A 17,800-nucleotide genomic window follows, 5' to 3' on the forward strand; every position below is an offset into this window, starting at 1 on the left:
TAGTTGTCATCACCCTCAGCGTTTTAAAGAAAAGGGCTACCAGGAGTGGGGTTTGAACCCACGCGGATATATATCCATTGGATCTTAAGTCCAACGCCTTAACCACTCGGCCATCCTGGTGAAAATCTGTGAACTGGACGCTTGCCATCAAAGGTAGCAGTTATAACACCACAGCACTTTCTATAGGTTTAAACAATTTCTATCTTTATGAACTAACTTTAAAGCTTAATTATCTCTTCCTTAAATAGCAATTTTGACTCTAAAGCCAAGGAATTCATGTCTTGGTCATAACATAAAGTTCATTGTTGCGACAGGTGAAAGTTTTTGTGACTATGCAAAAATAGCTTCAATGTTATTCCAGGATTGGCTCCTTTGAAGGAAACTTGGCAGAATTTCAAATATAAGCCTCACGTTTGGAGAGGGGTTTACACCCAAATAGATACAAATCTTGGGGATTTTATTTCCAAAACCTTAACCACTTGGCCAGTGTGGTATGTAGAAATGGCTTTGATTTGTTTTTGATTAACCCACGGTTGACATTTTGAGACTGCATCCAGAAAAAGTCAAATTTTCATAATGCAATCTTGATTGCTGATAATGAAACGCTTGCTCCCAGGACCAACTGTACTTTCCTTCAGCGTTTTTAAAGAAAGGATATACCAGGAGTGGGGTTTGAACCCACGCGGATACATATCCATTGGATCTTAAGTCCAACGCCTTAACCACTCGGCCATCCTGGTGAAAATCTACGAGCTTTTATTTCTTGCAATTAAAAGGAAACAGTTATAACACCACAGTTCTTTTCATAGGTTTATATAATTTCTATCTTTAAGAAATGACTTGGAAACTTAATTATCTTTGCCTTAAATGGCAATTGCGTGTGCAAAGCCAATGAATTTATCTAGTGGTCACAACATAAACATCATTGTTGCGACAACTAGAGAAAGTTTTTATGACCATGCAAGAATAGCTTCAATGTTATTCCAGGATTGGCTCCTTTGTAGGAAACTTGGGAGAACTCCAAAAAACATCCTTACGCTTGGAGAGTGGTTCACACCCATATGGATACACATACACAAAAAGCCAAAGATTATTATTGAAATGTTGATGGCCGAAAAAAGCTTGCTCAGAGTGTTAGTTGTCATCACCCTCAGCGTTTTAAAGAAAAGGGCTACCAGGAGTGGGGTTTGAACCCACGCGGATATATATCCATTGGATCTTAAGTCCAACGCCTTAAACACTCGGCCATCCTGGTAAAATCTGTGAACTGGACGCTTGCCATCAAAGGTAGCAGTTATAACACCACAGCACTTTCTATAGGTTTAAACAATTTCTATCTTTATGAACTAACTTTAAAGCTTAATTATCTCTTCCTTAAATAGCAATTTTGACTCTAAAGCCAAGGAATTCATGTCTTGGTCATAACATAAAGTTCATTGTTGCGACAGGGGAAAGTTCTTGTGACCATGCGCGTACAGCTTCAATGTTGCTCTAGGGTTGGCTCCTTTGCAGGAAATGTGACAGACCTCCGAAAGGTAAACCTCACACTTGGAGAGGTGTTCACACCCACATGGATACGCATCTAATGGTTTTATTTCCAAATCCTTAACCATTTTGTCACCCTGCTAAGAACCAATGAACAAATGGCTATCATTTGCTCTTCATGAACCCTAGGTTGGCATTTTGAGACTACATACACAAAAAGCTGAATTTTCATAATGAAATGTTGATGGCTAAAAATAAAACGCTTGCTCCGAGGGTCAACTGTTGTCACCTTCAGCGTTTCAACAGTTATAACAACAAAGCTCTTTATGTAGGTTTATACAATTTCTTTCTTCAATAACTGACTTTGAATCTTAATTTTCTTTGCTTTAAGTATCAATTTGAGTTTAAAGCCCAGGAATTTATGCAGTGTTGTTAACATAAAGTTCATTGTTGCGACAGGTGAATGTTTTTGTGACTATGCAAAAATAGCTTCAATGTTATTCCAGGATTGGCTCCTTTGAAGGAAACTTGGCAGAATTTCAAATATAAGCCTCACGTTTGGAGAGGGGTTTACACCCAAATAGATACAAATCTTTTGGATTTTATTTCCAAAACCTTAACCACTTGGCCAGTGTGGTATGTACAAATGGCTTTGATTTGTTTTTGATTAACCCAAGGTTGACATTTTGAGACTGCATCCAGAAAAAGTCAAATTTTCATAATGCAATCTTGATTGCTGATAATGAAACGCTTGCTCCCAGGACCAACTGTACTTTCCTTCAGCGTTTTTAAAGAAAGGATATACCAGGAGTGGGGTTTGAACCCACGCGGATACATATCCATTGGATCTTAAGTCCAACGCCTTAACCACTCGGCCATCCTGGTGAAAGTCTATGCGCTTTTATTTCTTGCAATGAAAGGAAACAGTTATAACACCACAGTTCTTTACATAGGTTTATATAATTTCTATCTTTAAGAAATGACTTGGAAACTTAATTATCTTTGCCTTAAATGGCAATTGCGTGTGCAAAGCCAATGAATTTATCTAGTGGTCACAACATAAACATCATTGTTGCGACGACTAGAGAAAGTTTTTATGACCATGCAAGAATAGCTTCAATGTTATTCCAGGATTGGCTCCTTTGTAGGAAACTTGGGAGAACTCCAAAAAACATCCTTACGCTTGGAGAGTGGTTCACACCCATATGGATACACATAAAAGCCAAAGATTATTATTGAAATGTTGATGGCCGAAAAAAGCTTGCTCAGAGTGTTAGTTGTCATCACCCTCAGCGTTTTAAAGAAAAGGGCTACCAGGAGTGGGGTTTGAACCCACGCGGATACATATCCATTGGATCTTAAGTCCAACGCCTTAACCACTCGGCCATCCTGGTGAAAATCTGTGAATTGGACGCTTGCCATCAAAAGTAGCAGTTATAACACCACAGCACTTTCTATAGGTTTAAACAATTTCTATCTTTATGAACTAACTTTAAAGCTTAATTATCTCTTCCTTAAATAGCAATTTTGACTCTAAAGCCAAGGAATTCATGTCTTGGTCATAACATAAAGTTCATTGTTGCGACAGGGGAAAGTTCTTGTGACCATGCGCGTACAGCTTCAATGTTGCTCTAGGGTTGGCTCCTTTGCAGGAAATGTGACAGACCTCCGAAAGGTAAACCTCACACTTGGAGAGGTGTTCACACCCACATGGATACGTATCTAATGGTTTTATTTCCAAATCCTTAACCATTTTGTCACCCTGCTAAGAACCAATGAACAAATGGCTATCATTTGCTCTTCATGAACCCTAGGTTGGCATTTTGAGACTACATACACAAAAAGCTGAATTTTCATAATGAAATGTTGATGGCTAAAAATAAAACGCTTGCTCCGAGGGTCAACTGTTGTCACCTTCAGCGTTTCAACAGTTATAACAACAAAGCTCTTTATGTAGGTTTATACAATTTCTTTCTTCAATAACTGACTTTGAATCTTAATTTTCTTTGCTTTAAGTAGCAATTTGAGTTTAAAGCCCAGGAATTTATGCAGTGTTGTTAACATAAAGTTCATTGTTGCGACAGGTGAAAGTTTTTGTGACTATGCAAAAATAGCTTCAATGTTATTCCAGGATTGGCTCCTTTGAAGGAAACTTGGCAGAATTCCAAAGATAAGCCTCACGTTTGGAGAGGGGTTTACACCCAAATAGATACAAATCTTTTGGATTTTATTTCCAAAACCTTAACCACTTGGCCAGTGTGGTATGTACAAATGGCTTTGATTTGTTTTTGATTAACCCAAGGTTGACATTTTGAGACTGCATCCAGAAAAAGTCAAATTTTCATAATGAATTCTTGATTGCTTATAATGAAACGCTTGCTCCCAGGACCAACTGTACTTTCCTTCAGCGTTTTTAAAGAAAGGATATACCAGGAGTTGGGTTTGAACCCACGCAGATACATATCCATTGGATTTTAAGTCTAACGCCTTAACCACTCGGCCATCCTGGTGAAAGTCTACAAGCTTTTATTTATTGCAATGAAAGGAAACAGTTATAACACCACAGTTCTTTACATAGGTTTATATAATTTCTATCTTTAAGAAATGACTGGGAAACTTAATTATCTTTGCCTTAAATGGCAATTGCGTGTGCAAAGCCAATGAATTTATCTAGTGGTCACAACATAAACATCATTGTTGCGACAACTAGAGAACGTTTTTATGACCATGCAAGAATAGCTTCAATGTTATTCCAGGATTGGCTCCTTTGTAGGAAACTTGGGAGAACTCCAAAAAACATCCTTACGCTTGGAGAGTGGTTCACACCCATATGGATACACATAAAAGCCAAAGATTATTATTGAAATGTTGATGGCCGAAAAAAGCTTGCTCAGAGTGTTAGTTGTCATCACCCTCAGCGTTTTAAAGAAAAGGGCTACCAGGAGTGGGGTTTGAACCCACGCGGATATATATCCATTGGATCTTAAGTCCAACGCCTTAACCACTCGGCCATCCTAGTAAAATCTGTGAACTGGACGCTTGCCATCAAAGGTAGCAGTTATAACACCACAGCACTTTCTATAGGTTTAAACAATTTCTATCTTTATGAACTAACTTTAAAGCTTAATTATCTCTTCCTTAAATAGCAATTTTGACTCTAAAGCCAAGGAATTCATGTCTTGGTCATAACATAAAGTTCATTGTTGCGACAGGGGAAAGTTCTTGTGACCATGCGCGTACAGCTTCAATGTTGCTCTAGGGTTGGCTTCTTTGCAGGAAATGTGACAGACCTCCGAAAGGTAAACCTCACACTTGGAGAGGTGTTCACACCCACATGGATACGCATCTAATGGTTTTATTTCCAAATCCTTAACCATTTTGTCACCCTGCTAAGAACCAATGAACAAATGGCTATCATTTGCTCTTCATGAACCCTAGGTTGGCATTTTGAGACTACATACACAAAAAGCTGAATTTTCATAATGAAATGTTGATGGCTAAAAATAAAACGCTTGCTCCGAGGGTCAACTGTTGTCACCTTCAGCGTTTCAACAGTTATAACAACAAAGCTCTTTATGTAGGTTTATACAATTTCTTTCTTCAATAACTGACTTTGAATCTTAATTTTCTTTGCTTTAAGTAGCAATTTGAGTTTAAAGCCCAGGAATTTATGCAGTGTTGTTAACATAAAGTTCATTGTTGCGACAGGTGAAAGTTTTTGTGACTATGCAAAAATAGCTTCAATGTTATTCCAGGATTGGCTCCTTTGAAGCAAACTTGGCAGAATTTCAAATATAAGCCTCACGTTTGGAGAGGGGTTTACACCCAAATAGATACAAATCTTTTGGATTTTATTTCCAAAACCTTAACCACTTGGCCAGTGTGGTATGTACAAATGGCTTTGATTTGTTTTTGATTAACCCACGGTTGACATTTTGAGACTGCATCCAGAAAAAGTCAAATTTTCATAATGCAATCTTGATTGCTGATAATGAAACGCTTGCTCCCAGGACCAACTGTACTTTCCTTCAGCGTTTTTAAAGAAAGGATATACCAGGAGTGGGGTTTGAACCCACGCGGATACATATCCATTGGATCTTAAGTCCAATGCCTTAACCACTCGGCCTTCCTGGTGAAAGTCTATGAGCTTTTATTTCTTGCAATTAAAAGAAACAGTTATAACACCACAGTTCTTTACATAGGTTTATATAATTTCTATCTTTAAGAAATGACTTGGAAACTTAATTATCTTTGCCTTAAATGGCAATTGCGTGTGCAAAGCCAATGAATTTATCTAGTGGTCACAACATAAACATCATTGTTGCGACGACTAGAGAAAGTTTTTATGACCATGCAAGAATAGCTTCAATGTTATTCCAGGATTGGCTCCTTTGTAGGAAACTTGGGAGAACTCCAAAAAACATCCTTACGCTTGGAGAGTGGTTCACACCCATATGGATACACATAAAAGCCAAAGATTATTATTGAAATGTTGATGGCCAAAAAAAAGCTTGCTCAGAGTGTTAGTTGTCATCACCCTCAGCGTTTTAAAGAAAAGGGCTACCAGGAGTGGGGTTTGAACCCACGCGGATATATATCCATTGGATCTTAAGTCCAACGCCTTAACCACTCGGCCATCCTGGTGAAAATCTGTGAACTGGACGCTTGCCATCAAAGGTAGCAGTTATAACACCACAGCACTTTCTATAGGTTTAAACAATTTCTATCTTTATGAACTAACTTTAAAGCTTAATTATCTTTTCCTTAAATAGCCATTTTGACTCTAAAGCCAAGGAATTCATGTCTTGGTTATAACATAAAGTTCATTGTTGCGACAGGTGAAAGTTTTTATGACTATGCAAAAATAGCTTCAATGTTATTCCAGGATTGGCTCCTTTGAAGGAAACTTGGCAGAATTTCAAATATAAGCCTCACGTTTGGAGAGGGGTTTACACCCAAATAGATACAAATCTTTTGGATTTTATTTCCAAAACCTTAACCACTTGGCCAGTGTGGTATGTAGAAATGGCTTTGATTTGTTTTTGATTAACCCACGGTTGACATTTTGAGACTGCATCCAGAAAAAGTCAAATTTTCATAATGCAATCTTGATTGCTGATAATGAAACGCTTGCTCCCAGGACCAACTGTACTTTCCTTCAGCGTTTTTAAAGAAAGGATATACCAGGAGTGGGGTTTGAACTCATGCGGATACATATCCATTGGATCTTAAGTCCAACGCCTTAACCACTCGGCCATCCTGGTGAAAATCTACGAGCTTTTATTTCTTGCAATTAAAAGGAAACAGTTATAACACCACAGTTCTTATCATAGGTTTATATAATTTCTATCTTTAAGAAATGACTTGGAAACTTAATTATCTTTGCCTTAAATGGCAATTGCGTGTGCAAAGCCAATGAATTTATCTAGTGGTCACAACATAAACATCATTGTTGCGACAACTAGAGAACGTTTTTATGACCATGCAAGAATAGCTTCAATGTTATTCCAGGATTGGCTCCTTTGTAGGAAACTTGGGAGAACTCCAAAAAACATCCTTACGCTTGGAGAGTGGTTCACACCCATATGGATACACATACACAAAAAGCCAAAGATTATTATTGAAATGTTGATGGCCGAAAAAAGCTTGCTCAGAGTGTTAGTTGTCATCACCCTCAGCGTTTTAAAGAAAAGGGCTACCAGGAGTGGGGTTTGAACCCACGCGGATATATATCCATTGGATCTTAAGTCCAACGCCTTAAACACTCGGCCATCCTGGTCAAAATCTGTGAATTGGACACTTGCCATCAAAGGTAGCAGTTATAACACCACAGCACTTTCTATAGGTTTAAACAATTTCTATCTTTATGAACTGACTTTAAAGCTTAATTATCTTTTCCTTAAATAGCAATTTTGACTCTAAAGCCAAGGAATTCATGTCTTGGTTATAACATAAAGTTCATTGTTACGACAGGGGAAAGTTCTTGTGACCATGCGCGTACAGCTTCAATGTTGCTCCAGGATTGGCTCCTTTGCAGGAAATGTGACAGACCTCCGAAAGGTAAACCTCACACTTGGAGAGGTGTTCACACCCACATGGATACGCATCTAATGGTTTTATTTCCAAATCCTTAACCATTTTGTCACCCTGCTAAGAACCAATGAACAAATGGCTATCATTTGCTCTTCATGAACCCTAGGTTGGCATTTTTAGACTACATACACAAAAAGCTGAATTTTCATAATGAAATGTTGATGGCTAAAAATAAAACGCTTGCTCCGAGGGTCAACTGTTGTCACCTTCAGCGTTTCAACAGTTATAACAACAAAGCTCTTTATGTAGGTTTATACAATTTCTTTCTTTAATAACTGACTTTGAATCTTAATTTTCTTTGCTTTAAGTAGCAATTTGAGTTTAAAGCCCAGGAATTTATGCAGTGTTGTTAACATAAAGTTAATTTTTTGCGAAAGGGGGAAAGTTTTTGTGACTATGCAAAAATAGCTTCAATGTTATTCCAGGATTGGCTCCTTTGAAGGAAACTTGGCAGAATTCCAAAGATAAGCCTCACGTTTGGAGAGGGGTTTACACCCAAATAGATACAATTCTTTTGGATTTTATTTCCAAAACCTTAACCACTTGGCCAGTGTGGTATGTACAAATGGCTTTGATTTGTTTTTGATTAACCCAAGGTTGACATTTTGAGACTGCATCCAGAAAAAGTCAAATTTTCATAATGCAATCTTGATTGCTGATAATGAAACGCTTGCTCCCAGGACCAACTGTACTTTCCTTCAGCGTTTTTAAAGAAAGGATATACCAGGAGTGGGGTTTGAACCCACGCGGATACATATCCATTGGATCTTAAGTCCAACGCCTTAACCACTCGGCCATCCTGGTGAAAGTCTACGAGCTTTTATTTATTGCAATGAAAGGAAACAGTTATAACACCACAGTTCTTTACATAGGTTTATATAATTTCTATCTTTAAGAAATGACTTGGAAACTTAATTATCTTTGCCTTAAATGGCAATTGCGTGTGCAAAGCCAATGAATTTATCTAGTGGTCACAACATAAACATCATTGTTGCGACGACTAGAGAACGTTTTTTATGACCATGCAAGAATAGCTTTAATGTTATTCCAGGATTGGCTCCTTTGTAGGAAACTTGGGAGAACTCCAAAAAACATCCTTACGCTTGGAGAGTGGTTCAAACCCATATGGATACACATACACAAAAAGCCAAAGATTATTATTGAAATGTTGATGGCCGAAAAAAGCTTGCTCAGAGTGTTAGTTGTCATCACCCTCAGCGTTTTAAAGAAAAGGGCTACCAGGAGTGGGGTTTGAACCCACGTGGATATATATCCATTGGATCTTAAGTCCAACGCCTTAACCACTCGGCCATCCTGGTGAAAATCTGTGAATTAGACGCTTGCCATCAAAGGTAGCAGTTATAACACCACAGCACTTTCTATAGGTTTAAACAAATTCTATCTTTATGAACTAACTTTAAAGCTTAATTATATTTTCCTTAAATAGCAATTTTGACTCTAAAGCCAAGGAATTCATGTCTTGGTCATAACATAAAGTTCATTGTTACGACAGGGGAAAGTTCTTGTGATCATGCGCGTACAGCTTCAATGTTGCTCCAGGATTGGCTCCTTTGCAGGAAATGTGACAGACCTCCGAAAGGTAAACCTCACACTTGTAGAGGTGTTCACACCCACATGGATACGCATCTAATGGTTTTATTTCCAAATCCTTAACCATTTTGTCACCCTGCTAAGAACCAATGAACAAATGGCTATCATTTGCTCTTCATGAACCCTAGGTTGGCATTTTGAGACTATATACACAAAAAGCTGAATTTTCATGATGAAATGTTGATGGCTAAAAATAAAACGCTTGCTCCGAGGGTCAACTGTTGTCACCTTCAGCGTTTCAACAGTTATAACAACAAAGCTCTTTATGTAGGTTTATACAATTTCTTTCTTCAATAACTGACTTTGAATCTTAATTTTCTTTGCTTTAAGTAGCAATTTAAGTTTAAAGCCCAGGAATTTATGCAGTGTTGTTAACATAAAGTTCATTGTTGCGACAGGTGAAAGTTTTTGTGACTATGCAAAAATAGCTTCAATGTTATTCCAGGATTGGCTCCTTTGAAGGAAACTTGGCAGAATTCCAAATAAAAGCCTCACGTTTGGAGAGGGGTTTACACCCAAATAGATACAAATCTTTTGGATTTTATTTCCAAAACCTTAACCACTTGGCCAGTGTGGTATGTAGAAATGGCTTTGATTTGTTTTTGATTAACCCACGGTTGACATTTTGAGACTGCATCCAGAAAAAGTCAAATTTTCATAATGCAATCTTGATTGCTGATAATGAAACGCTTACTCCCAGGACCAACTGTACTTTCCTTCAGCGTTTTTAAAGAAAGGATATACCAGGAGTGGGGTTTGAACCCACGCGGATACAAATCCATTGGATCTTAAGTCCAACGCCTTAACCACTCGGCCATCCTGGTGAAAGTCTATGAGCTTTTATTTCTCTCAATTAAAGGAAATAGTTATAACACCACAGTTCTTTACATAGGTTTATATAATTTCTATTTTAACCACCTCAGCCCCCAGTGCTTAAACACCCTGAAAGACCAGGCCACTTTTTACACTTCTGACCTACACTACTTTCACCATTTATTGCTCGGTCATGCAACTTACCACCCAAATGAATTTTACCTCCTTTTCTTCTCACTAATAGAGCTTTCATTTGGTGGTATTTCATTGCTGCTGACATTTTTACTTTTTTTGTTATTAATCGAAATTTAACGATTTTTTTTGCAAAAAAATGACATTTTTCACTTTCAGTTGTAAAATTTTGCAAAAAAAAACGACATCCATATAGAAATTTTGCTCTAAATTTATAGTTCTACATGTCTTTGATAAAAAAAAAATGTTTGGGTAAAAAAAAAATGGTTTGGGTAAAAGTTATAGCGTTTACAAACTATGGTACAAAAATGTGAATTTCCGCTTTTTGAAGCAGCTCTGACTTTCTGAGCACCTGTCATGTTTCCTGAGGTTCTACAATGCCCAGACAGTACAAACACCCCACAAATGACCCCATTTCTGAAAGTACACACCCTAAGGTATTCGCTGATGGGCATAGTGAGTTCATAGAACTTTTTATTTTTTGTCACAAGTTAGCGGAAAATGATGATTTTTTTTTTTTTTTTTTCTTACAAAGTCTCATATTCCACTAACTTGTGACAAAAAATAAAAAGTTCTATGAACTCACTATGCCCATCAGCGAATACCTTGGGGTCTCTTCTTTCCAAAATGGGGTCACTTGTGGGGTAGTTATACTGCCCTGGCATTCTAGGGGCCCAAATGTGTGGTAAAGAGTTTGAAATCAAATTCAGTAAAAAATGACGAGTGAAATCCGAAAGGTGCTCTTTGGAATATGGGCCCCTTTGCCCACCTAGGCTGCAAAAAAGTGTCACACATCTGGTATCCCCGTACTCAGGAGAAGTTGAGGAATGTGTTTTGGGGTGTCTTTTTACATATACCCATGCTGGGTGAGATAAATATCTTGGTCAAATGACAACTTTGTATAAAAAAATGGGAAAAGTTGTCTTTTGCCAAGATATTTCTCTCACCCAGCATGGGTATATATAAAATGACACCCCAAAACACATTCCCCACCTTCTCCTGAGTACGGAGATACCAGATGTGTGACACTTTTTTGCAGCCTAGGTGGGCAAAGGGGCCCATATTCCAAAGAGCACCTTTCGGATTTCACTCATCATTTTTTACAGAATTTGATTTCTAACTCCTTACCACACATTTGGGCCCCTAGAATGCCAGGGCAGTATAACTACCCCACAAGTGACCCCATTTTGGAAAGAAGTAACCCCAAGCTATTCCGTGAGGGGCATGGCGAGTTCCTAGAATTTTTTATTTTTTGTCACAAGTTAGTGGAAAATGATGATTTTTTTTTTTTTTTTTTTTTTCATACAAAGTCTCATATTCCACTAACTTGTGACAAAAAATAAAAACTTCCATGAACTCACTATGCCCATCAGCGAATACCTTGGGGTCTCTTCTTTCCAAAATGGGGTCACTTGTGGGGTAGTTATACTGCCCTGGCATTCTAGGGGCCCAAATGTGTGGTAAGGAGTTTGAAATCAAATTCAGTAAAAAATGACGAGTGAAATCCGAAAGGTGCTCTTTGGAATATGGGCCCCTTTGCCCACCTAGGCTGCAAAAAAGTGTCACACATGTGGTATTGCCGTACTCAGGAGAAGTTGAGGAATGTGTTTTGGGGTGTCTTTTTACATATACCCATGCTGGGTGAGATAAATATCTTGGTCAAATGACAACTTTGTATAAAAAAATGGGAAAAGTTGTCTTTTGCCAAGATATTTCTCTCACCCAGCATGGGTATATATAAAATGACACCCCAAAACACATTCCCCACCTTCTCCTGAGTACGGAGATACCAGATGTGTGACACTTTTTTGCAGCCTAGGTGGGCAAAGGGGCCCATATTCCAAAGAGCACCTTTTGGATTTCACAGGTCTTTTTTTACTGAATTTGATTTCAAACTCCTTACCACACATTTGGGCCCCTAGAATGCCAGGGCAGTATAACTACCCCACAAGTGACCCCATTTTGGAAAGAAGAGACCCCAAGGTATTCGCTGATGGGCATAGTGAGTTCATGGAAAAATTTTTTTTTTGTCACAAGTTAGTGGAATAGGAGACTTTGTATGAAAAAAAAAAAAAAAAAAATCATCATTTTCCACTAACTTGTGACAAAAAATAAAAAATTCTAGGAACTTGCCATGCCCCTCACGGAATACCTTGGGGTGTCTTCTTTCCAAAATGGGGTCACTTGTGGGGCAGTTATACTGCCCTGGCATTTTCCAGGGGCCCTAATGTCTGGTAAGTAGGTAAATGACCTGTGAAATCTGAAAGGTGCTCTTTGGAATGTGGGCCCCTTTGCCCAGCTAGGCTGCAAAAAAGTGTCACACATCTGGTATCTCCGTACTCAGGAGAAGGTAAGGAATGTGTTTTGGGGTGTCATTTTACATATACCCATGCTGGGTGAGAGAAATATCTTGGCAAAAGACAACTTTTCCCATTTTTTTTATACAAAGTTGGCATTTGACCAAGATATTTATCTCACCCAGCATGGGTATATGTAAAATGACACCCCAAAACATATTCCCCAACTTCTGCTGAATACGGAGATACCACATGTGTGACACTTTTTTGCAGCCTAGGTGGGCAAAGGGGCCCAAATTCCTTTTAGGAGGGCATTTTTAGACATTTGGATACCAGACTTCTTCTCACGCTTTGGGGCCCCTAAAATGCCAGGGCAGTATAAATACCCCACATGTGACCCCATTTTGGAAAGAAGACACCCCAAGGTATTCAATGAGGGGCATGGCGAGTTCATTGAAAAAAAAAAATTTTGGCACAAGTTAGCGGAAATTGATTTTTTGGATTTTGTTCTCACAAAGTCTCCCTTTCCGCTAACTTGGGACAAAAATTTCAATCTTTCATGGACTCAATATGCCCCTCAGCAAATACCTTGGGGTGTCTTCTTTCCAAAATGGTGTTATTTGTGGGGTGTTTGTACTGCCCTGGCATTTGAGGGTCTCCGCAATCATTACATGTATGCCCAGCATTAGGAGTTTCTGCTATTCTCCTTATATTGAGCATACGGGTAATGAGATTTTTTTTTTCCGTTCAGCCTCTGGGCTGAAAGAAAAAAATGAACGGCACAGATTTCTTCATTCGCATCGATCAATGTGGATGAAAAAATCTCTGCCAAAAAAAGAAAAAGGAGGGGAAAGGCGTCTGCCAGGACATAGGAGCTCCGCCCAACATCCATACCCACTTCAGCTCGTATGCCCTGGCAAACCAGATTTCTCCATTCACATCAATCGATGTGGATGAATAAATCATTGCCGGGATTTTTTTTTTTTATATATACAAAGTGTTTGCCAAAGTATATGAACACCGCCACCTCCTCAGCTCATATGCCTCGGCAAACATATCTTTTACTGCAGAGGAGAAATCTCGTCTTGCAGCGCCGCATACACCGACTTGCGTGTAATCTGACAGCAGCACAATGCTTCTGTCCGAATGCACATCAGTGCTGCAGCTGGTCGATCGGTTGGTCCACCTGGAAGGTAAAAAAAACAAAACAAAAAAGAAAAAACCAGGCCGCAAAGCAATAACTTTATTAACTTTAGAACAGAACATATTAACTTTTTTAAACTTTTTTAACTTTTTTACTTACCGGTAATTTTTTTTTTGTTTAGTTTTTTTTACCTTTATAGAACAAACCTCTCCTTCCCCATGGGACAATGTGCAAAGCGCAAATCGCCCAAAGATGTGGCGAAGTACGTTATGCACTTTATCCCAGGTGAAAGGAGAGGTTTGCAGCAGCTGAGAGTAAAAGGGCCCTAATAGCCCTGTGTGCCTGTCCTGTGAGATGCAATCCCTATGCTAGGTGTACCTGTGTGTGGTACTTCCGGAAACACTCTCCATAGCATAGGGCAGGGTGGTCAGCACAGTCAGGACAGAAATAGCGGGTGTCACGCCTTATTCCACTCCTGCTACAGACACGACATCTTTTTCGGGGTGACGGTTGGGTTGAGGTACCAGGAACGACACTGGGGAAATGTCGCTCGTGTAGACGGCTAACTACACTGGGGGATGGGGCCACGGAACCTCCTGGGTAAAGGAGGTTCTCGATGATCTCTTCCTGGAATTTGAGGAAAGATCGTGTTCTCCCAGCCTTACTGTAGAGAACAAAACTATTGTACAGCGCCAATTGAATTAAATATACAGACACCTTCTTATACCAGCGTCTGGTTCTGCGGGAAACTAAATACGGAGACAACATCTGGTCATTGAAGTCCACCCCTCCCATGAGCGCATTATAGTCGTGGACACAGAGGGGCTTTTCAATGACACGGGTTGCTCGCTCAATTTGGATTGTCGTGTCTGCGTGAATGGAGGAGAGCATGTAAACGTCACGCTTGTCTCTCCATTTCACCGCGAGCAGTTCTTCGTTACACAAGGCAGCCCTCTGCCCCCTTGCAAGACGGGTGGTTACAAGCCGTTGGGGGAAGCCCACGCGACTAGTTCGTGCGGTGCCACAGGCGCAAATCCGTTCTAGAAACAAATGCCTAAAGAGGGCCACACTTGTGTAAAAATTGTCCACATAAAGATGGTACCCCTTGCCGAATAAGGGTGACACCAAGTCCCAGACTGTCTTCCCACTGCTCCCCAGGTAGTCAGGGCAACCGACCGGCTCCAGGGTCTGATCTTTTCCCTCATAGACACGAAATTTGTGGGTATAGCCTGTGGCCCTTTCACAGAGCTTATACAATTTGACCCCATACCGGGCACGCTTGCTTGGGATGTACTGTTTGAAGCCAAGGCGCCCGGTAAAATGTATTAGGGACTCGTCTACGCAGATGTTTTGCTCGGGGGTATACAAATCTGCAAATTTCTGGTTGAAATGGTCTATGAGGGGCCGAATTTTGTGGAGCCGGTCAAAAGCTGGGTGGCCTCTGGGACGGGAGGTGGTGTTGTCGCTAAAATGCAGGAAACGGAGGATGGCCTCAAATCGTGCCCTGGACATAGCAGCAGAGAACATGGGCATGTGATGAATCGGGTGCGTTGACCAATATGACCGCAATTCATGCTTTTTTGTCAGGCCCATGTTGAGGAGAAGGCCCAAAAAAATTTTAATTTCGGAAACTTGGACTGGTTTCCACCGGAAAGGCTGGGCATAAAAGCTTCCCGGGTTGGCGGATATAAATTGTGTGGCATACTGGTTGGTCTCTGCCACGACTAAGTCCAAGAGCTCCGCAGTCAAGAACAGCTCAAAAAATCCCAGGGCCGAACCGATTTGAGCCGTCTCAACCCGAACTCCAGACTGGGCGGTGAAAGGGGGAACTACAGGTGCGGCTGAAGTTGGTGACTGCCAATCAGGGTTTGCCAGCACCTCAGGGATTCTAGGGGCTCTACGGGCCTGTCTTTGCGGTGGCTGCGACGGGGTAACTAGTGCACGTGCCACCGTACCAGCTTCAACTGCCCTTCTGGTGCTCGCCACGTCACCATGTTGTACGGCAGTGCTGGTACTAGGTCCAGGGAGGGCTGCGCTGCTGGTGTATGCCTCACCACGTGATCCGGCAGCGACAGCCCCACTCTGCTGCTCTTGAAGCGGATCCTGCATAACCTGTGGTCTAGCGACATGGGGCCGGGTACGCCTGGTGCTGCCAGGGACCTCCACCTCCTCGTCCGAACTTTGGGTCAGAGAGCCACTGCTTTCCACAGGTTCATATTCTGACCCGCTAGATTCATCAGATGAGGGTTCCCACTCCTCATCCGACTGGGTCAGAATCCTGTAGGCCTCTTCAGAAGAATACCCCCTGTTTGACATTTTGGACTACTAAATTTAGGGGTATTCCCTGAGACTACCCAAGAAAAAAAGCAAACCTGTCTTACAAAGGGGAGGCTAGCGAAGTACCGGAGGCCGCTGCGGTTGATAAAAAATATCAAAACTGATTTTTTTATCGCCGCAGTGCGTGTAAAATGAATGTGCAGTGATCAAAAAATATATATTTTTTGTCACTGCGGTGGGGCGGGCGTGGGTGAACGCACGTGTGGGCGACCGATCAGGCCTGATCGGGCAAACACTGCGTTTTGGGTGGAGGGCGAACTAAAGTGACACTAATACTATTATAGATCTGACCGTGATCAGTTTTGATCACTTACAGATACTATAAAAGTACAAATGCTGATTAGCGATACGCTATTCAGCGAATAAAAGTGACTGCGGTGCGGTGGGGTGGGCGCTAACTGACGCTAACTACCTAACCAAGGGGCCTAAACTATCCCTAAAACCTAACAGCCAATACTAGTGAAAAAAAAAAGTGACAGTTTACACTGATCACTTTTTTTCCTTTCACTGGTGATTGACAGGGGCGATCAAAGGGTTAATTGGGGTGCAGGGGGGTGATCTGGGGCTAAGGTGTAGTGTTGGTGCTACTCACAGTTCAGTCTGCTCCTGTGCTGGATCAAACCGACGAAAAGGACCAGCACAGGAGCAGAGAAGCCATATAACAGATCATATTTACTAATATGATCTGTTATATGGCTTGTGATTGGATTTTTTAAAAATCGCCAGCCTGCCAGCCAATGATCGTTGCTGGCAGGCTGGTGACTAACTTGTTCTTTAACTTTTGCCGGCCCGCGATGCGCATGCGCGGGCCGGCTTGGAGCGAAATCTCGCGTCTCGCGAGATGACGTGTATATGCGTGACTGTGCGCAGCGCTGCCACCTCCGGAACGCGAATCTGCGTTAGGCGGTCCGGAGGTGGTTAAGAAATGACTTGAAATCTTATTTATCTTTGCCTTAAATGGCAATTGCGTGTGCAAAGCCAATGAATTTATCTAGTGGTCACAACATAAACATCATTGTTGCGACGACTAGAGAAAGTTTTTATGACCATGCAAGTATAGCTTCAATGTTATTCCAGGATTCGTTAATTTCTAACGATAATTTGTTTTCCCTTAGTCCTAACAGCAGCACAGATGGGGTAACTGCCCCTGTGGACTGGTAGGACGGGCGGAATTTTTAATGAGCCCAAGAACCAATAAACGATCTTTAGCTCCGTGAAAGGGAGGAAATCACCCCCCAGCCCACCTTGTTTTTAACAAGCAAAATGTATTTAGGGTGGGATATTTGTGTGCTGCTGTTAGGACTAAGGGAAAACAAATTATCGTTAGAAATTAACGATTCCCTTACGTCCTACCAGCAGCACAGATTGGGAGATAGCAAGAAGAATCCCCTAGGGAGGGTCCTCATGCCTGGCAGAACTAAGAACTGTCTGCCCAAAAGCCGAAAACTTTGCCATCCTAGCATCTATCCTATAATGGGAGATGAAGGTTGACTCAGAGCTCCAGGAGGCCGCCCTAGTAGAATGGGCTCTCACAAACTCCGGAGGATCTAGGGATTGGGAGACGAATGCCTACCTAATGGCCTCCTTGATCCAGCGACTAATGGTCGCTTTAGACGCTTTACGGCCTTTAGACTTACCGGCAAACAGGATGGGGAGATTCTCATCTATCCTGAACTCTTTGGATCTATCCACATAGACCTGGAGGCACCTTGAAATATCCAGCGGGTCTCTTGCTGGAGTATCAGAGGAGGAGGCTGAAAATAAAACTGGTAAAGAGATTTCCTGGTTGATATTTTGGAAGGTAGGCACCTTAGGCCTGAAGTAGGGT

At 41.0% G+C, this 17,800-nt stretch overlaps 7 non-coding genes across 7 annotated transcripts; all 7 read right to left on the reverse strand.

Annotated features, from left to right (window-relative positions):
• Positions 1-37: 37 nt before the first annotated feature.
• Positions 38-120, reverse strand: TRNAL-UAA. The gene has a single exon. It is a non-coding gene; the product is annotated as a tRNA-Leu (tRNA).
• A 537-nt stretch (positions 121-657) lies between these two features.
• On the reverse strand, positions 658-740 carry TRNAL-UAA. Its single transcript has one exon. It is a non-coding gene; the product is annotated as a tRNA-Leu (tRNA).
• A 1,547-nt stretch (positions 741-2,287) lies between these two features.
• TRNAL-UAA lies at positions 2,288-2,370 on the reverse strand. Its single transcript has one exon. It is a non-coding gene; the product is annotated as a tRNA-Leu (tRNA).
• Positions 2,371-2,796: 426 nt separating this feature from the next.
• On the reverse strand, positions 2,797-2,879 carry TRNAL-UAA. Its single transcript has one exon. It is a non-coding gene; the product is annotated as a tRNA-Leu (tRNA).
• A 3,167-nt stretch (positions 2,880-6,046) lies between these two features.
• On the reverse strand, positions 6,047-6,129 carry TRNAL-UAA. Its single transcript has one exon. It is a non-coding gene; the product is annotated as a tRNA-Leu (tRNA).
• Positions 6,130-8,299: 2,170 nt separating this feature from the next.
• On the reverse strand, positions 8,300-8,382 carry TRNAL-UAA. Its single transcript has one exon. It is a non-coding gene; the product is annotated as a tRNA-Leu (tRNA).
• A 1,548-nt stretch (positions 8,383-9,930) lies between these two features.
• On the reverse strand, positions 9,931-10,013 carry TRNAL-UAA. Its single transcript has one exon. It is a non-coding gene; the product is annotated as a tRNA-Leu (tRNA).
• Between the last annotated feature and the right edge of the window lie 7,787 nt (positions 10,014-17,800).

This window comes from Bufo bufo, chromosome 6, assembly GCF_905171765.1.
Source record: "Bufo bufo chromosome 6, aBufBuf1.1, whole genome shotgun sequence".
Classification (NCBI taxonomy): Eukaryota; Metazoa; Chordata; class Amphibia; order Anura; family Bufonidae; genus Bufo; species Bufo bufo.